Consider the following 13,133-nt stretch of genomic DNA (forward strand, 5'->3'; position numbering starts at 1 on the left):
ACACAAAGCCCGACTGTCAGATACACCAATTCCTGTGACCCAGAGACAAGCGACAGGAAATAAATGGCAAAGGCCGGAAAATAGTAACTTTCTAAATGTGGCATTTGAAAATGGTAATTTAGGGGTGTGGCTTGGACGGCAATGTGGCACCTTGTGGGGCGTGGCTTGAACGGCAATGTGGCAGCTTGCCTGAAACCGAAGCTCCGCATCTCCCTGAGAGGAACCAAACGAAATAACCCTCAACCGCCAACCGAAAGCTCATAAAAACCACCGCCCTGCCAAACGGAATGCTCAGTGCAAAGAACTAGCGGGCAATAGATGCCACCTGAGGAGGCAGAAGCAATGAAAAGACACTGTTAGCTCCCCGGCACCCCAAAGGTCCACGAAACTAAGATGGCGCCCATACTCTGAAGAGGGTAATCCGGAGCAACTAACGACCCATGGGTTGAGGCCTCGGAGAAACGAGGCGTACAGAAACACTGCCAGACAAGGTTAGTGCACCATGAAACAAGAATTACCCCCGCACCCGGCCGCCGCCTCTCCCGCTACACCTTTGACCTTGTAGGGCTGCCCGCAATCAACAAGGGAAAGCAAAACCAATAGTCTATGCTGGGGGCCGCCATCTTAGGTTAAAGGAAACCCTGCGCAGAGCGAGCACACTGATGATCTATAGGGCGGAACAGAGGGAGTGCTGACGGGGTAGAAACACGACTCAGCGGGTCACATACGTGGATCACACCACTGAGAAATATCCCGGTCCCCTAAGGCTGTGAAACAAAAAGTGGGCGCCTCTTAGAGAAAAGGAGGGTTCCGGGGGCACCATCCGACTAAGGCACAGCGTGACTTAACAGGAGACGGGTGATACGATCATTCGACCAGAAAAGGTCTGGGCACTAAGTGGCTAACCCCCAACTTACCCCCGAGCCGGTGGAAGGGAGCCTGCTGCGAAAAGAGCAAAACGAAACCTACTCTCAACACGGGAGATCACCATCTTAGACAAAGCGATCTCCCCCACCCCACGAAGTGCGGATTAAACGTCGATCTGCCAAACTACCAGTGCCAGCATCCTGACAAAACAAAACAGTGCGACCCCCTGGCAGAAGCGAGACATGCCAAGAGAAGCAACGCAGCGCGCAAAACCACAAAAATAAAACTGCAATCGCAAGCGCTCATCGGGACCCGCCATTTTGTGGAAAGTGGGGTGACCTCCCTCGAACCTCCTGAAGAGCAGCGGGTGCAAAAAAGCAAACCTGGTGCAACAACGAAGCTAATCCCATGCCAGGGGACGACACAGAAAGTGACATATCAGACAGGCGCGCAACAAGGAGGCACCACCGAGGGCAAAGGGGCGGAACGCAAGCGTGTCACAAGCTCCAAGGAACACAGTAAGTGAGCCTCTCTGTGGTCCACTAGAGGCTAAAGAGACCCCATGGGCACTGTAATGAGCCCATCGGGCTCCCAGCAGAAACCTGCGGTTACCAAGCAGAGGTTCAAGACCCCAAGCGAAAGCAAGAGGTATCCACCCTACATTAACAACAGCTCCAAAACGTGATAATACCCAAGAAACAGCGACTAAGGAAAGTGGCACCACCAAGATCAACCAGGTCATCTCAGGCCCGACGAGACCAGTGGGGGGAACAAAAGGTGCACAAAGGCACAGGATCAAGAGAGAAACAAACATCTAAACCAGTTTCAGAGCAAACCCCACTAGGGCTCAAAGAAGGGGCGCAATCCACGCCAACTGGGAGACAAACGAGCCGCCCAACTGTGCAGAAAGCGGACAAGAGATACGTGCTAATACAAACAGAGGCCTACCAACAATGGCAGGGAATGAGGGTAAAATACACCCGCAACCGAAGAAGAACAAGAGCGACTCTATCACAGACTCTCCCATAAAACAAAGGGCAGACTTGACCGCCACTCTTGATATGATCCTGAAAAAACTAGTCGAAGTACACGACCTAGCCAAATCAACCAAACTGACCACTGACGCAATCCAACTTGAACTAGCAGTGGTCGGGGCCTATATCCACCCAGCAAACAACAGGCTCACAGCGGTGGAACAGAGGGTCAGCGACATTGTGGACTCTAACCAACATACCAACAAGGCCATAGATACCTTGTCTAAGACCACGGCTGCACTTCTGAGGCAGACAGCGGAGCTGGATGATCGCAACAGGAAGGGGCACATAAGAATCCTTGGCGTACCGGAGGGAGAAGAAGATAAAGCAGGTTCATGCATGGCCCTCATCGAAGAACTGATCCCCAAACTCACGAATGTCAAACTTGACTAACCTTTTGAACTTGACAAGGCCTATAGGGTCCCAGCCTTCAGAACACCAAACAGGCCGAGCCAGCGACCAATTATATGCAAACCCTTACGCTCACAACACACCGAAGCTATCTTTGGAATAGCAAGGAAAAATCAGAACATGCAATGGAATGGCCATAGAATAATCTTAATCCAAGACTACTCCAAGAGTACAGTCAACATAAGAAAGGGTTTCCTGGCCCAGAAAGACAAATTGAGAAAAGAAAACATCCTGTTTTCATTTGTGGGAGACACGAAGTTCAAGATTATCAACAAGGGGAAGTCACTAGTCTTTGAAGAACCCAAGGAACTTAGCAGATACCTTCTGGCACCGGCACAACAAGATATGGAGACCACACAACCAGGATCGAGCAAGAGGAGAGCGTTGTCAGAGCCAAGAACAGACTAATCATGCATAGCACAGATGTTAAAAGACTCAGTCAAGACAATTAACCACAGCGACCTCAGGACAACCACCTACCTCAGCAATAAACAAAGTCAACAAAGCTACCTCAGGACTGTCGGTCCACAAACCCTGTAACTATATATCCTTTTGTCTCAGATTTATCTAACAAGGGGCCACCGACTCTGCATTAAGGATAGAGGGAACAGCGGGGGGTATTCCTTGCTAATCGGAAACACAAAAGCAATGGCTACCAATATGGGACTACAAGATAAACTTACCAAGGGCACCCTACGAGCAACAGGTTGGGTACCAAACGTAACATTCTCAGGGAGGCGGATCGAGGATCTTGCCGTCGCACTTTCAGCATGCAAGGATCGGAGTTGGGGAGGGAGGGGGGAGGGGGGGAACGCGGTGGGGAGAGGGGAGGAGGGAGAGGAAGGTTAGTGTCAGTCTGTCTAGTTAGTCTGTCCTGTCCAGTTTGTCTGTCTTACCCGTACTATCTAGGTCTCTTGCCTACTCAGACATACCCTACTATACCCAAATCTTTTTACTTCCTGCTTTCCACATACCCACACACAATCGGATACATAGGAATAAGATTTTATGGTACACAGCTCCTAACCATTTAAAAGATACATGGAAAGAGGCCGACATTTACACGAGACTCACTATCAAAACTAAAGGACAGGGCTCACACCCCATATTGGGGACCGGGGGCTAATCGAGACACACATACAGCCTAAGTTATGACTCATAACAGTAGCTCCCCCAGTTAACTAACCTGAAGATAGTCTCCCACAATATTAATTGGCTTAACCACCCCGCCAAGAGGAAGAAGACCCTATACTACTTAGCCAAGACTAAAGGCGACATCATACTATTACAGGAAACCAAGTCATCTCTAGAAGACGCGGCAAGGGTCAAGGCAAGATGGATAGGTCAGATGGCATGCTCACCAGTGACAGGGAAAAAACGAGGGGTGATTACAATCATAAACAAGAACTCGAGAATCACCATAGACGACCATCAGCACGACGATGCAGGTAGGCTACTAGTAACACAATTGAAACGAGGAGGCGAAACATTCCAGGTGGTGAACGTCTACGCCCCAAACACAGATCACACTGTATACTGGGAGGGAGTCTCTAGTAGACTAGAAGCAGGACCTCAAAACAACATGACAGTGTTGGCGGGCGACTTTAACTTAGCACTTGACTACACCCTAGACAGACAATCACAGGCCCACACCTTCCCCCCAGCCTCACACAACACTCTAATAACACTGAAGGACCAATGGCGGCTACAACACCCGGACACCAGAGACTACACTTTTTACTCCAACCCACACAACTCTTACAGTAGAATAGACTACATCCTAATATCAGGCTCTCACACCCATCTAATAGACTACACGGAGATAGCGGCAAGGACTATCTCAGACCACTCCTGTATCAGTTTACAATTGTCGGGCCGACACAACGAACACATCGCACGCAGGTGGAAGTTTAACAACGCAGCTCTGGCAAACCAAGAAGACAAGTCTAAAATAGAGCAGGCTCACTGGTGAGAGGCGGCAGACCCGGAAGCAGAGATCAGCCCGGGACCAGGGTTCGATTCCCGACGCGGCAGGGTCTTGGGCCAAGGTCAGCGGACTCGATAATTCTCGCCTCGGTGCCTACTCTAACCATGGATACCACTCAGCAACTCTGGGCAAAAGCTTGCTTAATCTCCACTTACGGCCCCATCAGCGCCGGGGATGCTTGTCTTCACCTTGGAGATGCCCAGGAGGGACCATCTCACAGGGAAAGCCAGGATGGGTTCCCCAGCGGTATACAGCGCCGGGACACCCCTTTGCTGGGGCAGCTGTGCGCTTTACAAGTATACAACATTTAACATTTACAACATTTATATATAGAACACAATAACTCGCAGGACACAGATCCTACACCACGTCCCAACACCGTGTGGGACGCACTAAAAGATACAGTCAGAGGGACACTAATTGACATTATGGCAAAACAGAACAAGAAAACTAGACTACACCTAGACCAATTAGAAACGGACATCAAAAACCTAGAGGAGACCCACATCAAAGATATAAGGAATGCTAAAGCACTAAAGGAGCTAACGGAAAACAAATACGAATACAAAAAAATCCTGAGCGAAAGAGCGGGACAAACAGATCAACCTCTGCGAGTCCAACAAGGCAGGAAAATCCTCAGCATCATACCTGAAATACAAACAGAGACAACACACCCTATCGTCCATCACTGACTCACACAACAACACGCACACTCAACACAAAGACATCCTGCGCACGTTCTGTGAGTTCTACCAGGAACTCTATAGTAGAGACGAGTCACTTGAGCAGGACGGGGTCACAGAATACCTAAACAGATTAAACCTCCCTAAGATATCAAAGGAGGAGGCATGTCACTTGGTAGGGGAATAAGTGCGGCTGAAATTGAGATGGCAATTAACTCGCTTAAAGACAACAATGCTCTGGGCCCGGACATCTATACAGCCTCCTTCTACAAAAGATTTAGGACACAACTACTCCCAACCATGAAAAAGGTCTTCAACCACTGCGAGGGGGTGGGTAGAGTGTCAAACTATGTCGGAAGCAAACATAATAGTTATCCCTAAGGAAGGCAAGGACACACAACGCCCCCAGAACTACAGTCCAATATCTCTTATCAACCTAGACTGCAAAATCTACACCAAAATCCTAGCCACAAGGCTCAACGCGCTACTTCCCCAACTGATAAGTAACTCACAAGTAGGCTTCCTAAAAACACGCATGTCACATGACAATACAAGACTCCTCTGCCATGTCGTCGAACAATCAACCAAATCCAAAAAACCTGTGGTGGCAATCACTCTAGACACAGAGAAAGCCTTCGACAGAGTGTCCTGGCACTTCCTAGAACAGTTTATGAGGACATACAACCTGGGAGATAACTACATGCGGAAAGTGATGGCACTTTACGCAAACCCCAAGGCGCAACTAGCTATCAACTGGGGAGTCTCAGAACAATTCACCCTACAACGCGGGACAAGACCGGGATGTCCCCTGTCCCCCGCGCTATTCCTACTGGCTCTAGAACCTCTGATCAGAGACATTCTACCCAATAGAGAATTGGCGGGGGTCACTATCAACGAGGCCACAGCCAAACTAGCCGCTTATGCGGACGACATCCTCATATTCACAGAAGACTCCAAATCCTCCATCCCAGCCCTCATGGAATCCATCGGTAGATACTCTGCCCACTCAGGATATAAGCTTAACAGAGACAAATCGGAGTGTATGCCACTCAATATCCACACCACCAGAGAGGTGCTTGACAACTCAGGACTCGTCTAGCAACCCGGCTTCATCAAATACCTAGGGATTCAATTAGTCAAAAACCTCAAATCCACACTTGACCAAAATGAGAAAGTAATTTTAGAAAAAATAAAAAAGCTCTTGGAGGCCTGGTCCCCCAAGTTTATATCCTAGTGGGGGAGAATAGACACAATTAAGATGATGATCACTCCGGTGATCAACTACCTGTTAGGAATGCCAAACAGGTAGTTTGGCATTCTTCACACAGGTAGTTTGGCATTCTTTACCGATGACTTCCTCCATAAAATGGACAAATTGTTAAACAAGTTCCTTTGGCAAGACAAAAAACTGACAATAGGCCTGAAGAAACTACGACTAGATAAAAACTAGGAGGCCTAAACCTGGCAGATTTCAGAACATTCCAGATGGCATTTATTGCGAGACAGGAGATCTACTGGATCCGACCCATCCAGAGTTACACGCCGGTCTGACTTAGGATGGAAAAGGCCATTCTCAACAACCTTGACCCATTAACATTACTCACTACAAACAGTCACAAAACATGAGCCCTATATTCAAAAACACCAGACTCGCCCTGATCAAGGTAGATCAAAAACTAAAACACAGTATAAAAATCTCGCACTGGGAATCACTGTGGGGAAACTCAAAATAAAATATAGAGGGAAACCCCTAACCATAGACGCATGGAAAAGAGTAGGGATCTCAGTCCCAGCCCAGCTAGAATAGGGGATATCCCCCTCACTTTCAACATGCTACAAATGCGACACAACTTACTAGACATTGAACTCTACAACTTCCTTAAAATGCCCTAACCAAATCAGGTATAGCCAAACACGAACCCTCAATCTTCCAGTATATGGAGAACCTGAACAAAGTGGGCCACCAAGTCTCCCTTATCTACAAACTACTCCATCCCAACGTCTCCAAGCTTAACAACAAAACAACCAATTACTGGGAGGCTGAGCTAGGCACCGCCCTGAACGAACAAGTAAGACACACCCTCTGGTCTGTCCCGGTGAAAAATATGGTCTCCCCGGTGCTTGCCCAGACGAAATTCTGGTTGTTCCACAAAATCTACTGGACCCCGACTCGCTTAGCGGCCATGGGCCTGAGGGAACACTACCGATGCTGGAACTGTGACACAGAACAGGGGGACCTAGCACATCTCATCTTCCACTGCACGAAGGTCAAAAAATGTTGGCCCAAAGTATTTAACTTCATTAACAAAGACTTAGGGTGCACACTTAAAGAAGAGTTCTCTTCAGTTACCAGTGCATCATAACAGCTGACCTACGCACGCTACACAACAGAATCCTCCTCGACCTCCTATTAACAGCAGCACCTAAAATAGTCCTTACCAACTGGAAGGACACCTCCAAAGCCACCTTCAAGGGGTGGCTCAACTGGGTGACATTCTTGAGAGGACCGGACCACACAACTCTACGTAACACACCATGGAGAAATCCCAATAGGGGAATGTGGGCCTCTCTGGATAGGTTCCTCGACCCGTATGACTCACCTTGAAGGGGCGGGTTAATAGCAGTGGCAGAACCAAACACCTCTCCCCCACTCAGAGCAGGACACCCCCACCACCCCCTTCCCCCTAGAATCTTACCTCTCTCTCCCCCTTCTTTACTCCCCCCCAGAGTAGACAATGAGACAGGGGGCTGTTCAAGCTCATAATCCACTACAGCCCGACCGACACCCCCAGCTCAAAACGCCACCGGATATATGTTCTATATTATATGTTTTACGATAGTTTTACCAGGAACGTTCAATCCTTTTATTTCATGCTACCCGCATGTAAGTCGAATTGAATGTTACCCTGTATGGACAAGGCGAATTGTTTAAATGTTAAATGTCATTTGAGTTTGTTTAAAAAAAAAGCAATACAAATATTTAAAAAAAAAAAAAAAAGAAAATGGTCATTTAAAATTGGAATTTACCATGAGTTAGCATATTTCATTGCAATCCCAAAGACACCAAACAGGAACTGGTTACCTACTCTTGTTTGGAAATTACAGCTTAATAAATGTAATAAGGAAACTGCAATGTTATCATCCTATGGGAGAGGTAGGCCTCGCAGTGGTGAAAAACAAATGTAAAAGTTTTTTCACTACTAGGTCATGAAAAGCTTAAAAGGGTTCGTCCTACTTTTTACATACACCACACCCTGCCCTCTGGGCTGACCAGGGCCTACCCTAGGTGTGACCAAGTATCAAGAAGGAAGGCTTGGGCATAACAAAAGGTTTATTTTGTCAGGTCAAAATGGCAGTTTAAAGCCCCACACACAGGTTGTTTGAGTGGGTAGCACCATCGGTGCTCCAGGACCACTTGTAGCATTTAACTTACAGGCCCTGGGTACATGTAGTAGCCCTTTACTATGGACTTACAAGTATGTTAACTATGGCAATTGGTGTTAAGTCAATGTAACCATGTTTTAAGGAGTGACTACATACACTTTAGCACTGGTTAGCAGTGGTAAAGTGCGCAGAGTTCTAAGGCCAGCAAAAACGAGATCAGCCAAAATGGAGGAGGAAGGCAAAAAATATGGGGGAAGACCACCCTAAGGCTGACCGGTCTAATACTAATATTCTGCAACAGTCTAAAACTGTACTGCTGCTCTCTGGAAATTAACATCCGAGAGAAACACAACACAGCATATACTATTTTGGTTTGCCTTTATGAATGTGACAAACGGCAATCATTCATGCCAAGACAGTTATGCAAGGGGTATGCTTCAGGAGTGGAGTTTGGCACTTCCTGTGCACATGTGGCATCTGCTGTTTTCATCAGTGGAAGTGGCTGAAATAAATCCTTCCCCGGCAGAAACCACTGACATGAAGCACTAGCTGTAATCTAAACAGACACGGTTTGCTTACATTTCACAGGCTGGCTGCATCAAGAAATCACTTACAATATGGTTCCGCGGTTCTTACTCAGTGGGCACCGGATAGTGCACGGGGCTCTTCAAATCTCCAGTGAAAAGCCTAATACATAAAACATTTGTATTGAATGTGCAGTCCCATAAGATAGAGAACACAATTGAACAGAGAAAAACTATATCAGGTGTTCTTTTTAACATTGGAATGGCCAAATGTATGCTTGGTCTCGAAAGCATGTAGTATATTACAAGAGAAGAAATGTTCTATGACAGTTACTTATCTGACTGCACTGTTTTTGCCTTTGGACTCAGAACAGGACTTTCTTTTTGAACACTTCACATTAGAATGAATAGTCTTTATATATTCTCCAAACAATGCACCAGTTGTTCATACATAAATTCACTGCCAACAACATATTTTCACATCACTCTAAACTTGTTTTATTTTGAATGACATACAGAACAAGCATTGTCAAAACAAATCGGTCTGGCACGGACTGCCAGACTTTTGGCTTTGTCAAGGCTTGTTTCTTTTGTTATGGATTTTGCAGACGTTATTGTTGGGCCTCAGCGTCTAAAAAAAGTGACTGGCAACAAACATATTTTTGGGTCTCAGTACATATTGCCATAGTAGTCTCAAGTACTGAAGGGGACTACTTTGTGGGTGGATGTGCTCAATGTGAAAAGGAAGAAAGAGGTTATTGTCAGTGAGTTAGCCAATGGCGAAGTGGGAAGACCTGTTGCCCCATGCAATGGTGGATGGTAGAAAATGTGAAAGGCACAATAACAGACCAATGGATGAATAGGGATGGCTGAAAGCCCCATTCAGTTAGTACATTAGACATGTAATTTTAGTAGAAGCAAAGATCTTGACTAATAAGAGCCCGAAAAGCAATAAGGACCTTGGTAATGCTGCTAAAATGGAGATACAGCAAGAAATGAACCGCTTTAGAGAATGGACATGCTTAGGATATAAAGGAGAATTTGAAAGGAGCACAATCGTTGAACCTGTCATTTGTCGGAAGGCTCCAGGGAAATATCTTTTGATGAGAGCATTAACCTCTCTTCCACACTAAAGTATCAGATGCAAGTATGAGCTTGTCTCTGAGAACAAAGCAAACAGCCAATGAGTGACAAGTGCACAATCTCAGGAATTTGAATTGACACGTTCAGGTTTTGTTTAATTTTCATAAATTGAATTATGATTAAACAATGGAGAATAGTAAAGCTGTGCAGAGTGGTTTGGTGGAAGGATAGGTACCTGTTAATATGTTGGCCTTTGATAATAAACAAATAGGCAGAGAGCCAGTGTCAGTAGAACCCAAGATGCATTAGGGATCATAAAACACACCTTATCAGGGATGACGTTTTATCTGCACTGCTGAAAAAACTGTGAAAAGTTTACCTTTTGCTTTTTTTCTAAAGAAATTCTGTTCTGTCTGCTGTAGCTAAGTTTTGCTTGTATAATCATTTCTTATTGTTATGTAATTTATTTATTTATTGTGGCTTCAATGGCGTTGACTCTCAGGTTAAAACATGGTAAAGCAAAATGGATCCACCAATGAATTCTCACGTTGGCTCGGCCCAAGATGGGCCATCCATTACCAAATAATCGCTCAAGCACTGGATCCTTTGTTTCATGGCTTCGCAGGGACCAGAGCGGCCCTGCTGGCTCCAAGTCCAACACGCAGATCCTACCGCTGCTTAGACTCACTAATTGGTTTTCCCTATTAGTGGAGGGCAACAATTGCCAAAAGCAGGCAGAGCTCCTGCAGCTTAAAAAATACCCGCCATATTGGAATTCATAGCTCAGTGTGGCTCACAATGGCACATACAAGTTTTCATTTTTTTTCCTAATTGGAAAATGCCTATTGAAAGCAAGATGTGGTGTACGACTCGGCAGAGTGGATTGCGAAGAATAGAAAAAAAGATATTTATCCTAAAAGCTAGTCTTGTTTTTAGCAGCGGCTCCAAAGCGGAGGAGCGTTGCCCAGCAGGAAAAATAAAATGATAATAACACGTTATTATTATTTTTCAGAAGGCTTTGAAGGTGTGGGTGGGGCTGCCCGCAGAGCAGGGGGAGGAGTGGTGACCACTTTCTAAGTGTGCATGACTGTTTGGCCGGCCGTCTTGGGCCGGTCAAACAGTCATGCGCACTTAGCATGTTCTCCGCCAGGCTGTAATACACAGCCAGGGTGGAGAACATGCACAGGCTCAAACTGCCCTTCTGAGCGCCTAAACACGGTGCTCAGACAAATCACGGCGCTGCTGTCATATTGACACCAGCTTCGTGATTAGATAGAGAAGTCTGCTCCCTACTGAATTGAAGAAGATGGACGAGAAGTGGAGATGGGCAGCGCAGGTACATGATTTTTTTATTCTTACCAGCCCGCGAGTCCCCACCATCGGCCCTCCCTCCCTGCCCCACTACCACTGCCCCGTAGCAGTTGCTATTGTTTGTTTTATCTTTTGTTTTTTGTTTTAACATTGTTGGTTAAAAGTTTATTTTGGCTACTGGAGAAAGGGTGTTTTCAATGTTTAGTACACAAGCGGGTGTAATGTATAGAGTTTGTTTACGGTGCAGTTAAACTGCTGCTTAAAGAAAAGATGTGATGAAACTGGACAGTAAGTTTTAATTTTTTGAATTCTCGAAATCATGGGCACACTTCAATACGGATCTAGAGAGAGGAACTAATTTTCTAGACTTCCCATTCGTTAAACGCCATAATTCAAGGTAAACTATAGAAACTAATTTGCAGTTGTGATAGCCTTCTGGTTTATAATAAGTTTTGATACCTGCGCAGTTTACGCAATATATATTTTATATGCTTACCTTTGCCTTACCCAAATGGCAGCCACATTTACTGTTGCGATGTTCCACTGTGGCACCAGCACTAAACCAGCCCCTATGGGAAGTGCTGAGGTTACTTGACCCGGTTGAGCAGTGTTGGTACCATCTATAGGACATACTCAAGGACCAGGTGTAGGGTAGGAGAGGCTTAGAGGGTATTTTCCTTACTGTCTATAGGACCTACTCAAGGTGACCACCTCACTCAAGGTCATTATGGACATTGAACAATTACTGTTGCCAACGTACACTCGTGTTTATCTATTTTATTAGAATTAAAGTTCAACTTAAAAGTTTGTGCGAAAGTGCTTCCACAGCCAAGTCGCTGTGTCCAAAGGCGTCAAATCAACTATGTAAACAGGTGTGCTGAAGGGGCACATCTGTTTACATTATGGACACTGGGCCAGATTTACAATGGTAAATATACAAATGTTTATTTTCTCACTACTATACTTACTGCTAAACTTAAGTGTAACTCTCCACTTTTCCAAGTGGAAATCTACACCTAGGTGAAGACTTACATGTCCCATCTTCCTTAAATGAGCACTTGGTGCCTCCTACAACAGTATTTCCATAAGTTAAATCACTACCACTAACTATTATCCCATTGGTGGAGATCTCCACCACCAGGCTGGAGATCTTCCTACAGAAAAGTACACACAGGTTACTAAAAATTGTTTTTATTTAAATAAATATATTTTTTTATTGTTCAATATAAAAGTTAAATAATTAAACTCAATAAAATATTTATTAGCCTAGAAATAATAAAATAACATTTTTCATCACATTATCTAACAAATTAAATGTTTATTAAATAGGAACATATTTTAAATATAGTTTTCATTTATGAAACAACGATTAAAGAAATACCCTCACTAATGTTTCTATATTGATTTAATATTTTGAAAAAATGGTTAAAAGTTATATATTTAATTAGGTTTATTAGTAAATTAAAAAATAATCAATAATTATATAATTTTTCGAACACTTAAATATATATGGCATCCAATCATGAACATCTAAGGTCTACCCAAAACTAAACCCAACGAATACCAATAACCCTGACAACCCCAGAGCCAGGGTTGACTCTATAATATGAATTTGGAAGGAATCACACACTGGACACCGCAAACACAAATTCACATGGCTTTACCATTAACTCTGACCCTTCCTTTAAAACCCATTAATCAAGAAACCCCCAGAGTGTGGTATCAATGCAAGTTCTTATAGAAAATGTAAGATTATCTCTCAAAAGCAAATTTTAAAACACCTGCTCACGCCTTGCTTCTTCTCACACCCGGATCATCGAAAAACGATATTGGACAGGGTTCATGATAA

The 13,133-nt window shown here is 44.9% G+C and overlaps 1 protein-coding gene across 1 annotated transcript in view; it reads right to left on the reverse strand.

The window, feature by feature from the left end:
* The window catches only part of PPM1L (protein phosphatase, Mg2+/Mn2+ dependent 1L), a 643,346-nt gene that overhangs the window by 484,772 nt on the left and 145,441 nt on the right, over positions 1-13,133 (reverse strand). The window lies entirely within an intron of this gene.

This window comes from Lissotriton helveticus, chromosome 11, assembly GCF_964261635.1.
Source record: "Lissotriton helveticus chromosome 11, aLisHel1.1, whole genome shotgun sequence".
In the NCBI taxonomy this organism is placed as follows: domain Eukaryota; kingdom Metazoa; phylum Chordata; class Amphibia; order Caudata; family Salamandridae; genus Lissotriton; species Lissotriton helveticus.